The sequence below is a fragment of the Micropterus dolomieu genome, linkage group LG06 (genome assembly GCF_021292245.1).
Source record: "Micropterus dolomieu isolate WLL.071019.BEF.003 ecotype Adirondacks linkage group LG06, ASM2129224v1, whole genome shotgun sequence".
NCBI classification, from domain to species: Eukaryota; Metazoa; Chordata; class Actinopteri; order Centrarchiformes; family Centrarchidae; genus Micropterus; species Micropterus dolomieu.
In genome coordinates this window covers 3,226,182-3,252,143 of record NC_060155.1, presented here as the reverse complement: position 1 = coordinate 3,252,143, position 25,962 = coordinate 3,226,182, and the positions used below count along the sequence as shown (strand labels likewise).

The window sequence follows — 25,962 nt, the reverse complement described above, 5'->3', positions numbered from 1 at the left end:
CATTTAGCCTCTGTGTGTGTGTACGTGCGCTCGCACGCGCGCGTATGTGTGTCTGTGTGTGTACATATATTTGTCTATGTGGGTTTGCAAACTACAACTGGGCCAGAAACAGACTTGTAACCTCAAAGTTTGAATCCCCAGATTGTCTACTCTTCCTTCCTTCCGTAGACTACTGCCCACGTGCCACTGAGCAAGGCATACAACCTCCAGGTGTAAGCACCAGGACAGCTGGCAGAAATGGTGTTTGTCCACTAAAACACACACACACACACACACACACACACACACACACCACTTGACTCCCACGCCACAGGCAATTTGTACGTGTGTCTTTGAATGATTATGTAAATTTGAACAGCTGAATGAGTGTGTATACAGATTCTTTCCCACTGACTGACTGCGTCCCTGACCAACAACTGCAATGTCAATGCGCGCATACACACACACCAACACACACCCACGAGAAAGAGCTATGTGATCTGATTCACCTCTGCTGACATACTGCAAAGTCAGACACTTGTGTTCAGAAAGACAAGTGCTGTTACTCAGAGGTTGCGGGTTCAACGGCTCACAAATAACCCTTTAACCCGAACACCTGCCCCTGAGCAAGGCAACTGTTTTGAGTAAACTGATCGAAGGGCACAAATGACTAAAGGCTTGTAAGAGAGAAATGGGTAAGGATGGATGGAAACATCTAAGAATAAGTGAATGAAAAGGTTTGGGTGTAAAGTGAGAAGGGAGCATTAAGTAATGCAAAGCAGGATGGGAAGAAAGATGGAACAAATCGAAATTAAAATGAAATTGTGAGATACTGAAAGGAATTTTACTGAGAGGGAAGAAGGAAGATGGACAGCAGTGAAAAGGATGAGGGAAGAAAGGAAGGATGAACAAAGATGAAATGGTTAGTGTAAGAAAGGATATAAAGTCAGCAAAATGTGGATAAGACGATGGAGGTCAGAAAAGAAGAAAGGTTTGAAAATAAACGTGAGGGATAAAGCAGGGATGCATTCATCTTCCCTTCTTCACCACCTTACTTTTCATTACTTACTTTTCTTCCATCATTATATTTATTTATTTTATTTAAAAGGGACAGCGTACAGTAAAACATAAACGTTACTATTTGATGCACTGTACCAGATTATTGCTTCAAGCTAATTCGCATCTGCATATTCCCATCCTTGTCTTTGCTTTATGTTCATCTATTTATTGAAATTTGTAGACAGATTCTCCCCATTTTCTTTCAGTGTTTCCCACCTTGCTTCCTTGCTCCGTTCCCTTCTTGTCTCCTCATTGGGTCAGCCAGGTCGCTCTGCCACGACAAATGATCATTACAGCTCTGTAACAGCAGCAGCCCTCTCCATGTCAAAATGTCACATCTGATTATACTGCACTTCCTTTAACGTGGCAGTCATAGTCTCTCTCACACACACAAACACGCTGACTTTTCCAGTATCAGCTGAGCTGGTGGAGAGCAGCAGAGCCTGTAAATAGCTGTGAACTAGGGAAGGATTGGGCTGTGGGGAGGGGTGCGAGAGGGGGTTAATCACCAGCTCATTCATTAATAATGAAGCTAATTAGCTAAGTGTGAAGATGAGTGCTGTATGTGCTGCGGAGGGGGTAAAAAATAAAAACTGCAATTAGCAAATATGTCTATCAGTATGAATTCTGCTAATAACCTGACAGTCTTGTCTGTTCTTCCCAAAGTCTCTCAGTGTTGAAGAGGTTGATTTGGACAGTACAATACAGCAAGAATGTGTGACTGCAGGATTGTTGGTTTAAATCCCTGAGACAGCTCTGATAATCTTTTTCATGACGTTGGCTAATGTTTAACAGAATTAATCTATTTTTCATTGTTGTGAATCAGTTTCTCTTTTTAAACACACATGTTGTATGAAGCATATCTACCTGTACATACAGTATCTCACAAAAGTGAGTTCACCACTCACAATTTTGTAAATATTTGATTATATCTTTTCATGTAACACTAAAGAAATGACACTTTGCTACAGTGTAAAGTAGTGAATGTACAGCTTGTATGTGTAAATTTACTGTCCTCTCAAAATAACACATCACACAGCCACTAACCTCTTACCATTCCTGTAAAATTCCAGATGTGTTTTATTGCTGGTAGATCATGAACTTCCTACTTAAAGCTAGATATCGTTATTTTCAGAATTTTATTGGCTACAGGAAGTGCCAGTCATCGGCGGGCTCTCCTTGGCTACTGTAGGCCGTGGACGTGACATGTGAGCTCCTATTGGGTCGAATTTGGGGTCAGTCGAAAGGTCAGAGCTCAGCGGCTAATTTGAATACAAGATATCGTAGTTGTTTACATCCAAATCGGAGTTATTATGTTATAATGACAAACCTGCCATGTCTGCCGGCAAATATGAAATGATGCAGCAGCAGTCCCTGGGGATTTATTGATGGAATAATGTGTTTTGGACTACATGTTTTTACTGGATTGGATCGTCTGGACCTTTCACAACGTAACAAGACCATTGTTTTTGGAATATAATCGATCGTTGGATTACTATGAGGCTTCATAGGTGAGTCGCGTCAATTTTGATTGTACTGGTTGGTCTGACAGAGGCGCTGATTGTTGTACCCGCTGTGCTGATCGTATCTTGAAATGGTCGAATCACAAGGATTTTTGCTTTCAAACTGTGTATCATATGAATATGAATTTAACATAGCAGATGTGTGCACATTCCGAAAGCTGCTGCCAGGACCTGATGGCCCGCGGGCGAACCATTGGATTATTAAGAGGTTAATGTCTAAACCGCTGGCAAAAGTGAGTTCACCTCTTATTGAAAATGTCCAAATTGGGCTCAGAGTGTCAATATTGTGTGGCCACCATTATTTTACAGCATTGCCTTAACCCTCCAGGGCATGGAGTTCACCTGAGCTTCACAGGTTGCTCCTCCATGACGACATCACAGAGCTGGTGGATGTTAGAGACCTTGCACTCCTCCACCTTCCGTTTGAGGAGCCCCACAGATGCTCAGTAGGGTTTAGGTCTGGAGACATGCTTGGTCAGTCCATCACCTTCACCCTCAGCTTCTTTAGCAAGGCAGTGGTCGTCTTGGAGGTGTGTTTGGGGTGGTTAACATGTTGGAATACTGCCCTGCGTCCCATTCTCCTAAGGGAGGGGATCTTGCTCAGCTTCAGTATGTCACAGTACATGTTGGCATTCATGGTTCCCTCAGTGAACCGTAGCTCCCCAGTGTCGGCAGCACTCATGCAGCCCCAGACCATGACACTCCCACCACCATGCTGGACTGTAGGCAGGACACACTTGTATTTGTACTCCTCACCTGGTTGCCACCACACGCTTGACACCATCTGAACCAAATAAGTTTATCTTGGTCTCATCACACCACAGGACATGGTTCCAGTAATCCATGTCCTTAGTCTGCTTGTCTTCAGCAAACTGTTTGAGGGTGTTCTCGTGCATCATCTTTAGAAGAGGCTTCCTTCTGGGACGACAGCCATGCAGACCAGTTGGATGCAGTGTGCGGCGTATGGTCTGAGCACTGAAAGGCTGACCCCCCACCCCTTCAACCTCTGCAGCAATTCTGGCAGCACTCATACATCTATTTCCCAAAGACAACCTCTGGATATGACGCTGAGCACGTGCACTCAACTTATTTGACCTGCACAGAAATAATTATTCCAGCATCCTTTGCACTCTGTGTCATTGCCTTGCTGTCTACCAACATAGTTTCTCTTGTTTGTGTCTGTTTTTTGTTGAGCTTGTTGTCCTGTTTGTTTATGTGTGTATGTACAGTGAAAGCAATGTAAGACCAGAGTCATATTCCATGTGTCCACCAATAAAAGTGATTGAAAGAATTAAGAGGCGGATTCCTTAATATGTAAATGTTTTTAATTGTGAAGCTGACTCAAAATTACTCTTTCGAATGTGAGCTGACAATGCTTACCTCCTTCTGTCTTATCTGTTTGTACCTATGTGGTGTTGTTTTTTTTATTTATCCTGCTGCCTCTTTTGATTTTTAACCCCAATGGGACTCTCCTGGTTACATAAAGGTTTAAATAATTATTAAATTCTGATTCTGAAGTAACAATCTTTAGTATGTAGAATCCTGGATTAAGTCACGATGCTGGCACAATATTATCTGTCAGCCATCGGTGATGGACAACGGCATCGTCTATCGGCCCAACCCTAAACAGTATATTCTGTATTTACATTTGAAAAAATCTGGTTTAATTGTGACCTCATACTCCTTTAAATTGACTCTTTGGCCGATTTTAATTCCTCATGTGATCATTTAAACTGAGAATGCAATGACATCTGAGTGTTCCCTTGAGAAGAGCAATTAACGCCTGTGAATCAACCTAACTGCTCATTTCCAACCTTGCCGTGATATAAAAAATTTTTTAAAACTATTTAATAAAGCCAAGTAAAAAGTCCTTCCAGTCGCCTGCTGGAGAACTGATTTACATGTGTGTTTTCTGGGCAATTAGCCAGTGCTCTTACTCAGATTAACTGGAAATGAATGGGAGGGTTTAGTGTATTGGGGATTGAACCGGTGACCCTTTCCATGTGCAGTCCAGCTTCTCTAAGCTCAAACCTATCCCACCATCCAAAAGATGCCTGGGGGATGAAGCTGAATGTCTGAATGCACATGTAAAATGAATCCAGAGATTCAGTGCTTACTTACAGCCCAGCGAGAGGGATTTACATAGAAAATGTCTTAATGACGGCGTCTGTCAAACGCCACTCAGCATCCCTTCACCCTGAAGCTACATTTTCAGTTCACCGTCAGGGAAATCATCTTACTTTCACTGTCACCTTGTTGGCTGGGAGTGCAGGTGACACCAGGATTTCTGTTTGAAAACACTGCTTCTCTGCTGTTTAAATGTCATATCTGCCAGAAGAGGGAAATGGACGCATATAGATCCTGGAGATGATTGACAGTGAGCTGTGACCTCGTGTTGGCATGGGCCCAACTGACAGAATCCCTGAGGGAGGCTGTATTGTATAGTTTAAGCTAAAGATGAAAGGTTTTCCCCTGTAATCAGCTATACAATGAAGGGAAATTGAGTTTAAAATTACGACTGACTTAGTTTAGAGCTTTATCATTATATGACATCTCACATGGTTACATTAATAATTATCATATATTTAATATTTTCTTTAAATATAATTGATCTTTTCTTTATTTTGAGTCATACACCTCAGTATGATCTAACAAAATCATTTATTAGCAGTTATAGCTATGATTGAAAGGCCGGACAAAGAAATGTTACTTAGATATTTGTCAAACACAAGCAAAATCCTAAATAATTAAATTGATTTTCATTGCACTGAGATCAAAAGTAGTGTAATAAAACTGTTCCAGGCTTAACTTTGTGAGAGATTTTATTTTTTTGCTTTGTATAGAAAAAGTCTACACACCCCTGTTAAAATGCCGGGTTCTTATGATGTAAAATAATGAGACAAAGATAAATCATGTCAGAACTTTTTCCACCTTTAATGTGACCTATAATGTGAACAGTTCAATAGAAAAACAAAGTCACAAACGAAGTCATTACACACCTGCCATCATTTAAAGTGACTCTGATTAATCACAAATAAAGTTCAGCTGTTCTAGGAGGATTTTCCTGATATTTTCTTAGTTGCATCCCCGAGCAAAAGCCACGGTCCGCAGAGTGCTTTCAAAGCATCAGAGACATCTCATTGTTGAAAGACATAAGTCAGGAGACGGGTACAAAAGAATTTCCAAAGCATCAGAAATACCACAGAACACAGTGAAGACAGTCATCATCAAGTGGAGAAAATATGGCAAAACTGTGACTTTACCAAGAACTGGACGTCCCTCCAAAATTGATGAAAAGAAAACTGGTCAGGGAGGCTTCCAAGAGGCCTACAGCAACATTAAAGGAACTGCAGGTATTTCTGGCAAGTACTGGCTGTGTGGTACATGTGACAACTATCTCCCGTATTCTTCATATGAATGGGCTATGGGTGGCAAGACGGAAGCCTTTTCTTACAAAGAAAAACATCCAAGCACGGCTGAAGTTTGCAAAAACAAACATCAAGTCCCCCCAAAAGCATGTGGGGAAAATGTGTTATGGTCTGATGAAACCAAGGTAGAACTTTTTGGCCATAATTCCAAAAGCTTTGTTTGGCGCAAAAACAAGACTGCACATCACCCAAGGAACAGCATACCCACAGTGAAGCATGGTGGTGGCAGCATCATGCTTTGGGGCTGTTTTTCTTCAGCTGGAACCGGGACCTTAGTCAGGGTGGAGGGAATTATGCACAGTTCCAAATACCAGGCAGTTTTGGCCAAAAACCTTCAGGCGTCTGTTAGAAAGCTGAAGATGAAGAGGAAGTTCACCTTTCAGCACGACAACGACCCAAAGCACACATCCAAATCCACAAAGCATGGCTTCACCAGAAGAAGATTAATGTTTTGGAATGGCCCAGCCAGAGCCCAGACCTGAATCCAATTGAACATCTGTGGGGTGATCTGAAGAGGGCTGTGCACAGGCCATGTCCTCGCAATCTGACAGATTTGGAGCGCTTTTGCAAAGAAGAGTGGGCAAATATTGCCACGTCAAGATGTGCCATGCTAATAGACTCCTACCCAAAAAGACTGACTGCTGTAATAAAATAAAAAGTATTAGTCTAAGGGTGTGCACACTTATGCAACCAGGTTATTTGAGGGGTTTTGTTTGTCATTTTTCCCCCTCAAAGATTTCAATTTGTTTTTCAATCGAATCGAACCTGGCATTTTAACAGGGGTGTGTAGACATTGTCTATCCACTGTAACATCATTAGTAACTGAAATTATTTTTTGTTCAGGCTCACAGCACCTGAAATCTACTGCTCTGATCATCCCCGGATCAGACATCAGCTAAGTGATGTTGTACTGTAGGGTAGGACTTCAGCATTTAGGGTTTTGAAAAGCAGCTGTGTGGGAGGGAGACTAATGAACGTGACCATCCAGTGTTGGATTTTGTTTAATTTCAGATATGATTTGAAGCGAGGATACTGTTACATTTGGCAGTTGGCCAGGAATTGAGCCAGCAACCCTACAATTAAATACTGAGCCACTTTACAACATGACCTACAGCCTTATTCTCATGGAGCACTGAAAAAACATGGTTTCTCTTGTTACTGAGTCATCTTACTCAACAGATGTTGAACCTATGTTAAACAACTAGTGAAAATGACCTGTCCATGACATTTTTAAATATGTATTTAACCAGGGAAGCCGTAGAGATAAAAATACTGATCAACACAGATTTGTAAATTTTATATTTGGAGGGTCATGCCAACTTTTCACTTGCCACCTCAGTAGTAGAGATAGAACACATACTGTTGTAGAGTTAATACAATTATGAGAATAATCAGGTTGAAAAATAATAAATAAATAACTTTTTATTTGTCAATTTCTCTATAAAAACTGCTGTGGCAGTTACCTGTTACCCTACATGAAAATGAATTGAATTTGTGAAAAAAAGAGAGCCCTGGTGTTGGATCACTATTCTGTATTGACCAAAACACTGAGTGCTGAAACTTGTACCAGGAAAGAAAGAGCTGAACAGGGAGAAAACATCTACTCTGCTAATGAACTCTGGGAAGTCCAGAGACTGTACCAGCCAATTTGCTTAAAACGAGAGCAAAACAAATGACAAATGGAGTCAGCGAGAGCATTTATGAGGACGGAGAAGATAAAGCTGGCAATAATGTTCTGCAGCAGAGGATGTAATGAGGGCTGGACGCAGGGTTGCTGAGGGAAACGGTGAAGAGGAATGCTTTGTAAAGCTTTAATTTAGTAGTTTCTGCAACTCTGAGGCACTAAAGGTCCCTTTAAATTCAATTAATTTTTTTTATACATGTAATAGTTCAATTTTTATTTTATCATCTGCTTCATGCAAGTTCATAATATTGTTTACTGCAAGTGGCATCAAACTTTAACCGGCAGTGTTGTGGGTTTGATCCCTGATGATGACGCCTGTACTTTAAATGTACGCAGTCATTGTCATTACAAGCAGCTCTGGAACAAAGCCTTTAGCTAATGGCATAAATATTCAGTTTCAATATTCGACCCGACAAAACAGCCTCACACTCAACCCCACCTCCGTCATCTACCCAGCCACTGTGCTGCGATTGGTCTAATTGTCCAGATTTATCAGGTCAACAACGCTTTTGGGTGGAGAGTCAGAGCCCTTGACCCCCTCGACCCCACAAGAATGATTCAGATAATCCTCTTTAAAAAACGCTGTGTGTGTGTCTAAGTGTGTGTTAAAACCACTTACAACCTGCCCCTTTTGTTTCGGTTTCAGTACTTCCGATGCACGGCATCTGCCAGTATGTTCTATTGATTTATAAACCTCAGGATGGTTTTGACCTTTTTATTGAGTCATTGTTAAAGGGGAGGATTCTTCCCATAAAGCTGTCTGTGTGTCTTAAAATGTAAGTAAATATATAGGCTAACACAATTAATGCTTCATAACAAGAGATTAACACTGCTGGTCTGTCTGTTATCACTGATGAGACTCACTATAGGTAGATGCATGCTTCATAAGAAAAGATTTATTGTCATTTTACCAAACATGCCACCGTAGTACAGGTGGTGGACACAGGGAAAATCCACCTAGGGCTGGCCTATATGGCCAAAGATTTTATCACGATAAAAAATTTCATAGCATTCGATATTGATAATTATCACGATAAATGTCAAATCATTTTTTCTTTCAAGTTAAAATGGTGATTTTTGTTTTTTGTAGAAACCAGATGGTTAATTGTGGTTTTAATGATCAGAACATGACAAAAACTAGCCACACAGTGGATCACTTAACACATCTGAGGAAGAACATTCGAAACAATTAAGATAAAATCTTTTCTTTATATGCTTGAGTAAAAATAAGTAAATTCTTTTTTTTCCCTCAACAAAATAAATATCTTAATAGGAAAATGAAGTGCTACTTTGTTGTTAAATTAATTAAATCTAAGTTTTTAGTGACGATATATTGAACATTTGTTATATTGTCATTTCAGGGCCCAAATTCAGACTAAGTAAATGTATCCACTATAAAAGTGACAAAAAACATGTCCAATCGTGTCTATGGTATGTATACTACCAAACAATCCTACAATGCAACGTGCAGTATTTTATGGATACAATGACCCAAAAATGATGATAATTTACTTCTCACTGTGAGTGAACTGAGTGTGTGTTGTATAGAGAGTAGTGGTTTGTAGTAGTGATAGAGTGAATCAGGGAGTGATTTTGGACACAGCCAGTGAGAAATCTTTCCAAAAGGTGGAAAAAGGACCACATTTTTAAATGCTACAGAAGTAAGAAATAGACCTCAATAAAACACACACAGAGTAACGTATGCAGTCATTTTTCCTCTCTCCACCAACCCAAAGGCATTCTGGGAAATGCCTAACATCAATACACCAAAACTTTTTCCTACATGAAGGAACTTCAACTTAAACTCAGTGTATCAAACCCATGTGGTGGAAAGTAAGTACATTTACTCAAGCACTGTACTTTGAGGAAGTCATATTTACTTGAGTAATTCTATTTTAAGCTACTTTATAGTTCTACTCAAGCTTTTTGATCCATATAAGCAGTTGATTACTATATATAATAATCTGAAATGAGTCATTTTGCAAAATGAGTACTTTTACTTTACTTAAGTAAAATTTCTGCGTATTTATACTTAGAACTTAAAACCTTGCTCACCAATATGGGATGTATGCAAATCATTTCCACTTTAAAGTTATATTATGAGAAGCGACAGCAGATGAACCTTGTCTGGAAGAGTCTGGACTGTTTTCAGAAACAGACAAAAGATGAAGACAAACGACCTGATAGATGAGCAGTTCTGGTAAATACTCGGGACAAAGCTGGCGATCATCCAGCTTACGGGATGAGCGGCGATTGGAAAATCACTCCTAATTGCCAAATTGAATCAAGAACTAACAAACCGTATTATGAGGTTAAAGACCTCGACAGCGCCAGTTAAACTCAGTCAGAAGAGACAATGTCTGCAAAAAACTTTCAGGGATTGTCTTCTCGTTTCCACTCATGTTTGTGTCTGCTGGTTGTGCCGGTTTTCCATTTGAATTCTGCATTTATTCAAGCAAAAATGATTGGAAACTCTGCTTCAAGTTGATATGAATAAATCATGGAAGCTTTGACAGATGAGCTTGGAGTAAAATGGCCTGCCTAAGGCCCTTTACTTTTTACAATAAATACAATAAAGTCAGTTATTTTTAACGGCACTTCAGCTTCAAACATACCAACTAGTATTACCCATCTTGTTTCAATAATTTTCCAAAACAAATGCGATCACTTTCTACCATCCTCTCAAATATTCCACCTTCCCACAACAGCAGACTGTCCATCAACAGTCACTGAGCCTCTTTCCTGCTCACGAAAATTCATTTTGGATCAGAGCATCAACTGAAAGACTAAAATATAAATGAGCTACAAGCTTGTAACACTTGCAGGTCCAATCTAACCTGTGTTTCATGTCATCTCCTCTTAAATAATTAAGGTAAAACAATGCTGCCAAGCAAGCATGTAAAGCATGAAGTTTAATGTATGAGCATAAATGATATAAAAGCCGCAGGTCCTTCTGTAATCTGCAGTTTAGTTTTGTAACTGTTATACTCACCGAGGATTTCAATTATAGACAAAGAAAACAAAGAATTGTTCATCTGGTACAATATATCACACAGCAGATGGGTCAGAAGGAACACATTCATCAGGGCAGACATGCAAACAAAAGGGGGAAAAGTTTGTTATTGCCCCTTCCTTCCCCTGTGTTTTTGGTCAAGTTTGGGATAAATCTTTTTTTTTTAACTTTACAGGAAGTCTATTAGGTCAAACATCACAGCACAACAACAAAACCACAGATTTCATCTACATGACATCATAAGTGTGATAAATGAATATGAGATGAGATCACAAGGCCAGAAACAGTTGGAGTGTGTGTCATACAGACATTCGTATATTCATCTGACACTGACTTGATTAAGTGACAAAGATGGTGACTAACAGTAAAAACAACACAAATAACACTAAACCCCATTGGAGCAGATGTGGGACGTGCAAACAGCAATTGAGGCCATATCCAATTATATATACAGATTAGGGCTGGGCGGTATATCGGTATAACCTTACACCTCATCACCACAGCAAATTCCTCGTATGTGTAAAACACTACTTATAAAGCAATAAAGCTCCTTCTGATAATGAGGTATACGGATATAATTTCAGAAGAGATGTAAAATTAGACAATAGCGTTTATACCAATATAGTTTGATGTACGGCTGTCGCGATAACCGCAAAATGGAAATACCGCGCTATTGGTCTAGCCTACAGCGGAGGATGGCAAGCACTGCAACAACCGTAGTGTTCATACTGTACACTTCAGGGCGTGTTAAATTAACAAATGAGTGCTTCAAAATTTCCACAACCGTAACAAACTCTGTAACAGTTCAAGGATGGATCGCCATGGGCTGTACGTGACCTGAGTTAAAACTCTGAAGCTGTAAGTGTTGCCGTGTTTTGTGTTGATTTACTGTTTATTTTAAAGGTTAGCTAACTTGGTGTTAGCATATTGCGCGGCTAATGTGGCTAGCATGCTCGGCAATTTTGGACTAACAATGTGATCCTGAGGGACAGTCCAGAGAAACTGTGGATATTAGGCCTCATTTGAATCTCACTAACTAACGAGTGCAGTGTGTAGGAGGCCTGTGTGTTCGACGCTTCAATGGTAATTAACAGCAAATAACTGAAGCTTGTTTTCCCTTTGATGTGAACTGGAGCATTACGCTCACTACTGTCAGCAGAGGTCAGGCGCACAAAAACAAATCCTCAATAATCGAATCTCAAAATTTAAAATCCAATGTGTACCGAATGATCGAATATTCGAATATTCGGGTCCAGGCCAACCATCTACTTACAAACTCCCAACAACATGGAGGGAGACTCCGTGCTGGTCGACCCTGCTGACAACCTGGCTTATAAAAAGAGAAACAACTGTTCTCTCAGTTTCCCACACATACAATTTACATTGACGGGCCGCCAAAGTATATTACATGCTTCTCAGGTATATCTGGCGACACATTGTAGCATTTTGCAGAGAAGCACATAGTGATTATGTTAAATGTTGCGACACGGTGGATATTTTATAAGCACAGACCAGGTAAAGCGACAGGGAACACATCAGCCACATGTCGTTCATTAACTACCATGTTGGTTTTGTTTTGATAGGCTACGTCAACACGCCTCCTCAACATGCAGCTCAGCTGCTGCCAGTAACGGAATCACAGGAGGAAGTCCAGAAGTTCTGGGGGGGTCTAATGGGGGACTTTAAATAACGTAGCCTACTAATCAGTGGAGCATACAGGGAGAGAGATGGAAAGAAGCGAGAAACGCTGATGTGTTTGCAACAGAGGTACGTTAGGTCTGTGAGAGTGGGGAAAAGAGAACTGAAGGAGGCAGATTCAATGAGTGAGTGAAGAAAATCAGGTGAAGAATGAAGTATAATTAAAACAGTGAAATAACAAACAAGCTACTGCAAATAGTAAGAACACGCCTGCTAACACCAACCAAAGCCCATTTAGCCGAAAATACAGATGTACACGTTATATTAGTAATCAGCCTAACAGTTCCGGGATATGACTTTTTGGTCCATATCGCCCGGCCCTAATACAGATTATGGACTTAGTATTTCAAAAGTAAAGTCTTAAAGGCTTCTACAATAGTGTCTTCTGCTGCCTTCATTGGTTAATGCTTTTACCTAATCCCTAAAGATTTTATATGTGATGCTAGACACACAGGAGATTACAGTCTGTGTTTTCAGTTTCTAGTATGACTTTTTTTAAAGCTGAAGATTTTTGGGGGGAGGAGTTTGACTTACAGGTGCTCTCAGTGCTGAAATTAAATATAAATGGAAAGACAAGTGAAGTGTGGTAGATTAGAAGTAGACTGAATAGACTAGCTCCTGCAGCAGAGAGCGTATTTAGTGTGTCAGAGGTCACAGAGGTCAGCTGGAGGGTCAACTCTCATGAGGCAGGGTCTACGTTTACCCGCCTAAAAAAAGACCAAAGAGCTGAACTATATAAGAGGAGGAGGTCAAGCTGGGGACACACACCCACACGGACATAAGCTACATCTTAAGGAACACATAAAAAATAAAGTAGAAACACACCGACACGCTCCCACATGAGGGTTTCCTAACATCAAAACCAACAACGTCATGAATGAACCATTCAGACTGAAGAGACAGATATGAATTACAGCAGTAATGTTTCTTTTGTTAAACGACACCCACTCATTCACCATATTTAACACACTGGGGCATAACAGGTCACCTATATAAGGCGCCTGGAGGTCATGAGAAGCAGCAGAGTGGCGGCTACCATGGCAGCTAAATAAACCTCTGACAGCTGATCACACACATCTCCTTCTTTCGGTTTGCTACAGAGTAAACTGCTCATGTTGCACGACACACTTTAACCACTTCTGCCTGGATTTGAACTTTCAAAGTCACACAAACAAACCAAGACAGAGAGCAGAACAGTATAAATTATAGACTGAACATAACACATAAAAACAAACATTCAATGGGCAGAATGATGGGGACAGGAAATTAACTAAAAGTAACTATACTAAAGCCGGCATTGCACGGTGGAAAATAATCATTCAAGACTCTTTAAGGACATCTGCCTGCAAGCGAAGACAAATGCACAAAAACATGGGCATAAAGTCACCTGTCCCTGTTTCACACACAGACACACAATTTTTTAGCACTACATTACATTCAGATGTTACTTCAACAACAGCATTTTAATGACTATATCTCCTTATCTACATGTTGAAATACTTTTTAGTATACTATATATAATACTATAATACTATTTTTGAGACAGCAGTTATGACTATGCTAGATGTAAAAACAAAAATACAAACACCTTTCCTAAACTAATTTAGATGCAAGATCCAATCTTAACAGATGAGGAAAGTGTTATTCTTCATACTCACTGTTGTGTGACTGTGTCTGAATGAAAGCAAAGGGACTTTTTGGGCCCAGAAACTATGGCTGAGGAACCTAATTTAGAGCCTGGCTCCTCCAGTCGAAACACAAGTATTATTCCAAAGTTCCTTAAAAAAGAGCCTGGACGCCTGGAAAAGTTGCTGTAATGGAAAGGCGCATCGTGTTACTGGCTATCAACAGTCCTACTTCAGGAGCAAAGACTTTTAGAGAGGGCAGGAAGAACATTTTGTCCCCAAAGACCTGAACTGGGGCCGCATTCATGTGGTCAAATGATAGGAAGGTTTGTAAGTTCTTACTAGATATCTCATATGCAGATATCTTCAATATATAAACTGAATACTCAACTGAAAATCTATGTTTTGAGTTTAAACAGTACGTTTCCTCCCTCGTAGGTCATTGCAGTTAATGCTGCGTCACCCCTCCACCCACTATTCACTCCACTATTTACTAAATAAAGCAAATACATTTTTGTACATTTGTCTTTCGAGACTTTTTATAACTAGGACTGGCACATTTTTACTCGATTCTAGCGATTAATTATGTCTATAAGTTATGGCAATAATGCGCGGTATAATTTACAAGCCAAGGTGACACATGAAAATAGCTTGTTTTACCAAACCAACAGTTCAAGACTATGAAGATATTCAGTTTATTATCATATAAGACAAAGAAAAGCATTCTTTGAGAGGCTGGAACCAGTGAATAATAATAAGAATGTTTTTGATTGGAAATAAATTATATATTATCTAAATAGATGACTTTCATTTTCAAAAACAAGTAATTGACTGTAGCTCCATTTGGAACACACCAATAACAGAGATGAAAAGTACAAAGGTGGATCATGCCGCAGAAGTGGTTGGAGAAGCCTCTATGGATATTTATTGACATGACAGCCGACAGCTGCCATTCCCAATGTCGGACCACACTACAAACTCTTCAGAGCCACATCTTAAGCTGCTGGTCTTTGATACTCAAAAGATTTTCAGTTGAGCAATCCTTTTTAAAAAGGTTCTTGGAAAAGTACCTGTGGTCAAAAAAGGGCTATTAGAGTTCTCCCAAAGTCCCTAACAGATCAACAAACACTCACTCTGCTCCCAACAAACAGCTTAAAAGACAATTAGAGCAAACAGCTCGAGCTGCAGCGTGACAAGCAGCAGCAAGGAGGACAAAAGAGCCGAGAGCCAACGCTCAAATATTTGGGTTAGATACATTTCAAACCAAGTTTTAATTCAATATGATGTGGGAACTGGTGCTGTATTGTCCTAAACCACACACACACACACAAACGCACATATACAAATACACTCACACACCCTCACAATACATAACACAATAGCCTGTTTCACAGGGTTTCAACCAGGCGCCCCTGAACAAACACATTAAATATGAATCAATATACAGAGGAACATGAACACTGTCCCAGTTACATTAATGAAACCCACTGTGACTGTCAGAGAGAGTGTGCGTGTGCAGTTTTTCTTCTTTTCTACAGGAGACCTGTGTTTATCCGTGTGTGTGTGTGTATGTGCGTGTGTTCATGGTGACCTTCAGGCACAGCTGAGGGTCTGACTGCCAGCGCTGTAGTTCATGTAACTGGAATGCATGATTAAATACCATCCACTGCAACGTGTGCGTGCATGCGTGCGTGTGTGTATAGGTGTGATTAGCTGTAAAACTGTCATTCACAGTCCAAACAGGAGATGCCTGTTTGCATGTTTCTCAGTACATGAAGTTCAAAGTCTGTGTGTGTCCTGTATGCTATGTGACTGACAATGACCACTGTGTCTATGTCTGAAGTTAAGTGTGTTGATGAGGTAGTCATAGACACACACACACACACACACACACTAAGAAGTACAAAGCGAGCTGTATTCACCCACCCACACACACTCCAACTGTTGCTGGCTTTGTGATCTCATCTCATACTCCGTCATTTAGCTAATCCAGGCTGAAAAAACACAAAGAAAGACAAAAGATGGCTGTTTACTATAGCTGGTTTGGGGCACCACAGTCAAAGTGCTCTTCAGTCGGGTAATGACATGCCTCATTGCTTCATGGGAACTCCAAGTGGCCAACAGTTCAGAGTTCAGTTTGAAGTGTGAGGGAACAAAAGTCAGTTAACATGTTAACTTAAGGCATGTTGACATATTAATGATCATATGCCACAAAAGCCTATAGAGTTTTTAGCAGAGTTATTTAGTCCTTTAGGTCAAGTCCAACTCATAAGAAAGCTGAAGGCCAAGATGAAGATCTTTTACATCTGTAGTTCCAGGAAGTCTGAAAATGTATGAAAAATGACACAGCTCCTCCAAATATATTACATGAAGCTGCTTAAGTTAGCGTTTCAAATGTATAGTGAAAGCCTAGGTTTCGAACACTCGACTTTTCCTCAATCACTGTCCCTTTCAGCAAGGCATGTCAGCGATGCCCCGTGTTGAGCAGGCAGTTGCATCCGGGACAGAGCAGGAATAAGTGAGTGCTACGTCAAAATGGACAGTCTTCATGTCATTTCTCCATCAGCCAATTCCACTCAGCATAAAAGCGGCTGAGCTTTCTGTTTCAAGCTACAGTCTTTCTACAGCACATCTTTATTCATAACCGCCCAGCATTCAGCCTGAATAGACCGAGAGAGAATAACACAGCACAGAAGAAGACAATTACACCACATCAATAAGTGCGGAGCGTCGCCGCTCTCAGCCATTCAAAGCTTTTTGCCTGCTGCCAAAAGGGCGTCCATCTCAGCGCCTGAAATCAAACTCTCAAGGGCCCGACTGGGATGATGCGTGATAATGCAGAAATAAAAGATGAGGGCTGGAAATAGCCTCAGTAGAGAGAAAAGGGGAGAAGGACACACAGAGAGGAGGACCGGGGAGGACAGGCTGTCTTTATAACGTCAGCAGAGAGAAACAGGACAAAATTATATTTTTAAGGTGCTGCAACAGTCATGAAAACAACTCCATGTGGATAGAATAAGACAAATCAGATTACATTTTCTACTAATTGCCTACACTAGAGAATGAAACTACACAAGCTAATATTGCTGACAGTCTTTTCTGACAATTGCAATAATATTTACTTGCTGTTGTAGCTACTGTTGTTTTTCTAACTACATCCAAGATTATATTTACATATATCTCAACGGACAATAAATAAATGCATTTTTTTACCACTGGAGAATCACCAAAGCAGCAATAAGGCAACATTAGGAGCAAATTGGCGCAACTTTAAGCGTACAAGTACCTTTCAGATACATTTAATTCAGTTTTTCTCATTGTTAAATTAAAATGTGGACACTACTCTTTGTGTATTTTGTGTTTTTGGCAATCAGCTGTGAGTAGTTATATTTTAGCTATGTAGCCAATACTGAGCTACTAACAAAACATTCTCACTTCAAGGTCCATTTTACAAGCTGGAGCTTTCAATCACACTTTGAAACTCAACTTTTAGGTCAAGATGAACCACAAGTAAAGAGTTCTAACAAAAATCTGGAAATTTTAAAATCAATAATTCAGCCTCGATCGGCAGCTCCAGAACAGCTACTGAATGCACCCTTAAGGTGAGGCTGTTTTGTAAACTGCTTTTTCCAAGGACATGAATGAGCTTTCAATGCTGAGCTAGTTTGGCATTTTAACTAACGTGGCTCCATAGACGCACCTCCATCACTGTGTCCACTACAACATTCAAATTGTGATTATACTCTGTGAAACACTTATTATATTGTTAAATGTTCTAAATGCAGGACTTGTGATGAAGAGTTTCTATTTTGTGGTACTGCTGCTTTTATTTAAGACTGTTTGAGCTCTATTTCCAGTACTGATATAAAGGAGACTCCATCACTCACTCACTCACTCCGTCCTCTACTTTTACGAGCGGTGCCCCTGCTCCCACGCAACCCATATTTCCTTGTGGGCATGTCAACACACACACACACACACACACACACACACACACACACACACGCACAGTAGCCATTTTGTACTGACCCTTGGAGGCTGCAGGCACACACATTCATGCACACACACGCATACATACAGATACACTCGAGCAGGGCATTGGTCACTGGTCATCAGAGAAGGAGAGAGCATTTTGTTTGAGTGCATGAGAGCAACACAGAAACACATCAAAGTTGCACACACAGCAAGTAACAGCTACATCCACATTCCCTGTAACTGAAAACTACCTTTCTGTCACACACACACACACACACACACACACACACACGCAGCAGATAGAAAATTGAAAACAGCCTGAATGCAAAACGCTCCAATACTTTTTTCCCATTTTGACTTCCTGCAGCTTTCGGGTGTGTGTTCATGTGCTCTTAAGTCGGAATGTGGAGTCAACATTGACGCTACTACAAAGATGTGTTGGATTAGCATATAAACAACAGGCAGACATCTACTTCACTCTACACTGACAGCAAACTAATCATTATAACCACTTTACAAATTACATGTTTGCAAAATATGTTTACAGTATGCAATAGGTGATTTTGCACGAATCCTCCCTTTCCAAGCGTGCAGGAGAAGCTAATGTGGCCGACACGCTCTGTCGGCTCTTGTACTAAATAATATGTGTGGGCCTCCATTTGTCCAGATTTGTCTTTGTTTCTTACTTCTAACAAACTGGTCAACTACTACTACTGACATTAGTTGTTGTTCTTCTTCTTCTTTGTATGTATTACACTTAGTGACGAAACGTGCTCTGTAGCGCCGTTTGTCCGTTTGGGCTTCTGTAGAAACATGGCGGCGCAACACAGCGACGTCCATGTAAGAGGATCTGCAGTGTGTGTAGATAGAAATGGCTCATTCTAAGGTAATAAAAACATAATGGTTCTAGGCTTGGGCGATCTTGGGCGGTGTTACGATGCAGCTTGACAGTGAAATGACAGCATGGAACAAACAGGCTTACTGGCTTTAAGAGAAACCACCAGAAACATCTGTAAATGCACAGTACAGTGTTTCTCACAGAATTACAGTGTAACTGTGGTGCCACGCAATCGATATTGACTGCTATGTACAGCGTGCTAACCTCGACAACACAGCTGTATTCTAACGTTAACATAGCTCTCCAGGCTCCTTACATGCTTGCGTAAAACTTATTTGAAGGTGGGTCTCCAACACTGACAGCGTTGTGTTAAGAAAATAGATAGACTGACTTCTCAGAGTTAACTTGAATGCTTTAGTTTTTCTATATACACACAGCATTTCAGTGTGTTTGTGCGAGCGAGCGGAGGTGCTGAGTGAACCTATGTGCTGTGCACAGCTCCACAATGAATTGTGATTTTACTCTTATTCAATGTAGCCTATATAGAATCTGGCGGTCAGTGTTGATATTGTGGCGCGTCGTGTCGCCACAAATAAATCAATGAATGAGAAACCAATCGCTGATTATCCCTTCAATCGTCAATAGCTGATCCAATCACCATTCGGAACGAGCCTAAACAATTCATTATGTAAGGTCTCTATACATCACTGAAAACATAGTTATGTATATTATATTGCATTTATGTCAATAGATCCTCCTGAATAGTACACACTGGACCTTTAAAGAAAGTCTAAATTTGGATAACTTTCTGTGATTGACACCTTAATGATCATTTGCAATGAAGCGTTTCATTTTCATATAAGCCAACAGATTTATAAACCTTAAACTGATGACACAATAATAACCATGATTTGTGTCCCCCTTTGTTCTGTTAAGGGTTGCACCCATTGAACCAGCCAGGTGTTACAACATGTTGTTTCCACTGCCGACACTTTTCCTCCTCAGTGTGCAGGAGGAAGTGACCTGGACAAAAAGCTCCAGCCACACACACAGAATGTGTTAATACCTTTATGTTTCCCTTCTGTTTCCTACACTATTAAAACAGGACACTAAAGTCTGGGTGAAATTCCTTTGTCCGCTAATTCTGCTAATGTTAATGCCTTTTATTAGGCTAAAGGCCAGTTTCTGAGGCCGTGCTTAGAGAAAGCCTACAAAATGGTAAATTATTTATTTAAATCCTACATCTTAAACAATAACCACAGTATTTGACAAGTTTGCAGTCTTATTTTCTTAAGCCATCTGACATTTTGTCATTGGGTCGCCGGGTTCCCACTTCTCAGCTTTCCACTTGTGAGTACAATGTTTCGATATTTCTTTGAGATTAGGGCTACCCGCGGACCTTTTCTCCTGTAACACAGATGTCACGGCTCTGCTGCTAACTCCAGCTGATATTAGCATTGTTTTGAACAATGAGTCATGTGTGATGTTACACCGTGTTGAAATAAATTGTTCAAAACATGTTCAGTCCCCTTCTGACACATTCAGGATCATTAGCGCTTGTCAGCTGATTCATTGTCAGCGCTTTAAAAATGTATATTTTAAAGGCTCGTCATTACAGTTTTGTATCTCTTTGTAATGTAGCACAGTGTTAACAATGTTAACAATGTTACTAACAACAACCCTGAAATTCAAACCATTTTGTGATGCCACCAAAAAATATTTATTTAAAATATTAAATTAATATCATAAGCATGCAACAACTAGACGACTAATCCAACGAAGGTTAAAATCAAGGGCAACTGGACTTGGTTGAAGATACTGGAAGACGTTTCGTCCCTCATCCAAAGGACTTCTTCAGTTCTGACTGACTGGCAGGGAAACTCAGCTATTTAACCTCAGTGGGGTCGTTGGCCCGGGTCATCGATACCGCTGGTTCATTAGTGTTCCTTGTTGCTGTGACGACAGTCGTTACAGTCGTTAAGACTACCTGTGGCCAAGACTGAACGACCATCGTTGGTATCCTCACCTGAGGCCAATAGGTTACGTTTGTTGAGTTTCCTGGGAAGTGATGAAAGGACAGCGTTGTAAGTGGGGGATAAGTGGTGGCGTAGACCCCCTCCCCTGTTCAATGACGGCTTCTCGACCCTGGTGTAGATACTTCCTTGACACCTCTTTCAAACCATCCATCTTCTCTGTCTAAAATGTGCACCTGGTGGTCCTCAAACGAGTGTCCTCTGTCCTTCAGATGTAAGTAGACTGCAGAGTCTTGACCTGAGGAGTTGGCCCTTCTGTGCTGAGCCATGCGTTTGTGTAGTGGTTGTTTAGTCTCCCCAATGTACAGGTCTGTGCATTCCTCACTGCATTGGACCGCATACACTAGATTGCTTTTCTTGTGTTTGGGTGTGCGGTCTTTGGGGTGTACCAGCATCTGTCTTAGTGTGTTGTTGTCACCACTTATCCCCCACTTACAATGCTGTCCTTTCATCACTTCCCAGGAAACTCAACAAACGTAACCTATTGGCCTCAGGTGAAGATACCAACGATGGTCGTTCAGTCTTGGCCACAGGTAGTCTTAACGACTGTAACGACTGTCGTCACAGCAACAAGGAACACTAACGAACCAGCGGTATCGATGACCCGGGCCAACGACCCCACTGAGGTTAAATAGCTGAGTTTCCCTGCCAGTCAGTCAGAACTGAAGAAGTCCTTTGGATGAGGGACGAAACGTCTTCCAGTAGCTTCAACCAAGTCCAGTTGCCCTTCATTTTAACCTTCGTTGGTGAAACTATGAAAGTAAGAAAGTTGTAATAATAAACCAAATTAAATACAAATAGAAAATGTGTATAATACTAATACATTTGACAACATATTGAAGTTTTTTAGTAAGTAAGTGCACAAATGAAGTACTGAGTTACAGAGTAGAGTGATACTGCAACGCATTTCTTCCACACTCCTTATTTTCTTTGTCCTACATGAACAAAAGCAGCTCTGTTCGTCTTCAGTTGACCACACAACGTTTCTTTTATCACAGCAAAGCTCCATGAGTTCAGTACAATGAACATAAGATTCAGGAACTGCTGGACTGAAACAGCCTCAGAATAAAGTCCTGAGGATTAACACTATCACATATACAGTCTGTTTTTGTCTTTAAAGGCACATTCTGTGCGTTTCTCAGCAGACTCTAGCTACGCCCATTTTTCCATCAGAGAGGTAAACATGTGTGGGGACGAGTGTGTTACTGCATGAGTGTGCTTGGAGTCCAGGGCACAAGACTGCATTCCTGACAGAGAGAGGGATGAAAGGAGGAGGAAGGGAATAAAGCACAGAAGAGAAATGGAGGGAGAGGGAGGATGGAGCAGAGGAAAGAGAAAAGAAAGAAGAAAATGAGACAAGGAGGTGAGGGGAAGGCAAAGGGAGGAAGTTAAGAGCAGAACAGAGGAAAGACTGATGAAGGAGAGAAGGTGGAAAGAGAAAAAGGATGAGGAGAGAAGGAGGGAGGAAGGGAAGAGGAGTGAGACAAAAAAGGGAGGGGAGAGGAAAAAAGGAGATGAGAATGAGAGGAAAGAGAAGAAAGAAAGAAAAAGAGAAAGGGAGGGAGCAGAGAAACAATAAAGGGAAGAAAGAGGAGAGAAGGAAAAAATATAAAAGAATCAGAGGAAGTAAGGAAGAGAGGGAAGGAGTTATGGAGGGCAGAAAAGGAGAGATGATTAAAGGAAGTAAGATGTAAGAGTGGAATAAGCAGAAGAGGAAGAAGAGAGGACAAACGGGAAAGGGAAGAAGGGAGTGAAACGGGAGGAGTAGAGGGAAGGAGTAAAAGCAGGAGAAAAGAAGTATTTGAGAGAAGAGAGAAGACGAAAAAAGGATGGACTGGAGAGTATGGAAGATAAGGGGAAGAGGAGGGCAAGATAAGGGGAAGAGGAGGGCAAGTCAAATGACTGCAGCACCCAGAATGCACTGCACACCCCCTGCAGCACTAACATAACCTCAAAGATTTTAAGGAGATTTAAACCTAAACTTTTGACCTGACTTTTAACAAGACAGTAAAATGAAGGAAAACAAAGTCCTGGCAGGACGAAGCAGATTGTGTTGAAAGACAATATAACGAAAGGTCAAGACTGATCTCCAAGGCAACCAACCATAAGCTTGGTGATGGACTTCTTAAGTTGCCATTGAGAGGAATCACCCTTATTTCGTCGTTTAAGTAAACTTTCAAGCCAAAATGCCAAAACATTTGATGTTTCCAGCTTCACGTTACATTATTATTCCAACTTTTGTTTCAGAGTGGTGACACTTGGATGTTTGACAAATAAGCAGTAACTCTGGATCTAAAATGTACTGAAACATCCCCCCACAGCACCATTTTGGGGTTTTAACATGTTCATGTTGTAACATGAGTCGAGCACCCTTTGTTTTAGTCCACAAAAGAGGCATTTTTCATCACGGACTGGGAGGCAGACGGTCATGTAGGATCTTATGGTTAAGTCTGTGTTGGTGTCAGCACTGAGGGCTTTTTGCTTGCTTTCTTTCCTATAACATTTAATAGAGGAAAGAACACGTTCATAAGTTTATTTGGATTTCTTTGCAGTGCTGTGTTCATTTGTATTACTTCTTGTCTGTTACAGTTTCCCATGGCTTCTGTTGGTTTCTGGAGAATGTTGAAAAGCTGCTTCACTGACGTTTTCCTCCCTATGTTTAATCTGCTTTTGTGCGAGAGTGCGGGTTCTTAATCAACCACCCGTTGTTGGAGAATTTCAAACAGGCCCTAACTGTTCTGCTGGCTGCTGAATGTTGCAGCTGACAGAGGAGCGGAGATCACATGGCTGCACATTCAGCCCAACAGCATTTAAACTGGATTCAGGGCCAGGAGTTCAGACAGCCCAGTGTCACAGCCTTCCTGCTGACGTTAGCGTGACAAACATGAATAAATAGGGAAAAGGCTCATGTTTGAAGTATGCATGGCACATGACTGCGAGAACGCACCCTGCTAGACTGATATAAAATCAAAGAATCTGCAATGGAAATCACTTTAAGATAGTCGATCAAATCATTCAAGATGATTTCAGACTACAAAACAAATCAACTGCAGTTCAGTTTTTTTTTTCAAATAATTTAACAGCAATGGAAAAGCCTACTCACACTTAAGCATTAGCAAATGTACATTTTGAATTTTTTTACATTTTGTGGAATCAAGGACATATCCTCAAAATAATCCCAAACACATGGTATCCACAGGGAGTCTACAACCATGAGCTACGATTAATGAGCAGGCCTGAGCATCTTTCCTACAGAGAGATGACCTCTGACCTCAACAGGGGGGTGAGGGGGGGGGTATCATGGGAACTGGAGTCCCAAAGGGGCTGTATAGAAGCTTCAGGGAGCTGTTAACATTTTTAAGGGGGCGGGGTAGTTAACAAGCAGTTAGCCTGCTAGCCCGCAGAGCGAGCATGACAGTCATGATGTGTGTTCATGAGTGTGTTGAGAAGGAACTAAGTGTGACTGCAGCTAATTCAAAATTAGAAAGCTTAAACTTTTGTTAAATGTCTTCTTTGTAAAATGGGGTCTCAGAGAATGACAACTTTCCACATAATTTCCATCTTACTGATCAGTTCTGACTTTCTTGCTTGGATGCAAGCACTCATTGTAGTTAGTTAAATGTTACAAAATGTTACTAAAATGTTGTACATTACTTATTGCAGATATTCAACCTGACACAGAAAAATGCGAGAAAGGTAATTGATATCATATCATTTAAATAAACTAGAGAAGTAATTATATGGCATTATTATATTTCATAGTTTTTAGTGTAAACGAGATTTGTCTTATAATAATGAGCTTGTTTTCTCGTAATGAGATCTCATCTCATAACTGAAAAACTGATACAAGTATGGTTTATAAGATACAGAAATCGTAATTACAAGATGACCTTCCCAAAATATTTACTGCTTGGTCTATAAGGTATTTATGAATAACTAATAAAATATATTTTGGACAGAAATGATCAGTATAATAAAGACAACATCAAGGTCCAGTGTTGTTATATTCAAAACTCTTTGGTGTTAAAGGTTTAATGTGTAAAAAGAATACCCATATCTCACATTCTTTTTTAACCGTGTTTCGACCAAAAGTACCGGGGACTTTTAAGTCCCCAAATCTCTTTTCAAGGAACTAAAAGGTTCCTTCAGCCCACTGTTTATAAATTCACAAATTTATAAATGAATATCATTTTTGACTGGAATATAATGAAAAACTATAGGCTATGCTTGACCACTAAAAACAGCTTTTTCTGTGTGGGAGTATAATGAAGAGACACACAATATAAATTGTTACAAATTTAATAACACACCGGATAAAGCCATCACGTTCATAAAATAACTCCAGCACAGAGAAAGAATATAAAATAATATAAAATCGCAACAGTTTGGAAGGTTATTAAAACATTTCCAGCCAACAAGAGCTACAGGACTCACATCTGTGTCGGAGGAAAGTAATGTTTATCGAGCTTTATTACCTGCTGTAATCAGCTGTTCCGCTTGTTTTGGAGAGGAGGAGACTGACTTCGGCTCTGTGTAGAAACCTCCTGGCTGATGAAAACTTAAAACAACAACTCAGGACCCATTTTGTTTTCCTTGTATCTGCTTCCCCTTGGACATATTATCCATAAACATGGCATTTCTTTTCATATTTATGCTGATGACACACAAATATACATGCCCGTCAGATCCACAGACCCTGAAATGCTGAGTTCACTTAACAACTGCCTTTGTGAAGTTAAAAAATGGATGTCAAATAATTTCCCCCAGCTGAACTCAGACAAAACAGAAATCCTGGTCATTGGGTCCCAGCAGATGGTTCCCTAGTAAATCACATTAAGCCTGTGGCAAAGAACCTTGGTGTTTGGTTTGATATTAATTAAAATTTCGAGCAGCACACCACAAAGCTTGTTCAATAATGTTTTTATCAACTTAGAAATATAGCAAAAATTCGATCTATGTTAACTTTTAAGGACACCGAGACCATTTTACACGCCTTCATCTCATCACGCCTGGAATATAACAGCCTTTTCAACTGTTTAACCCAAAAATCTATTGATCAACTCCAGACTGTCCAGAACTCAGCTGCCAGGCTTTTAACCAAAACAAA

At 40.4% G+C, this 25,962-nt stretch overlaps 1 protein-coding gene across 3 annotated transcripts in view; it reads right to left on the bottom strand.

The window, feature by feature from the left end:
- Positions 1 to 25,962, bottom strand: part of LOC123972848 (disco-interacting protein 2 homolog C) — a 459,676-nt gene that overhangs the window by 162,131 nt on the left and 271,583 nt on the right. The window lies entirely within an intron of this gene.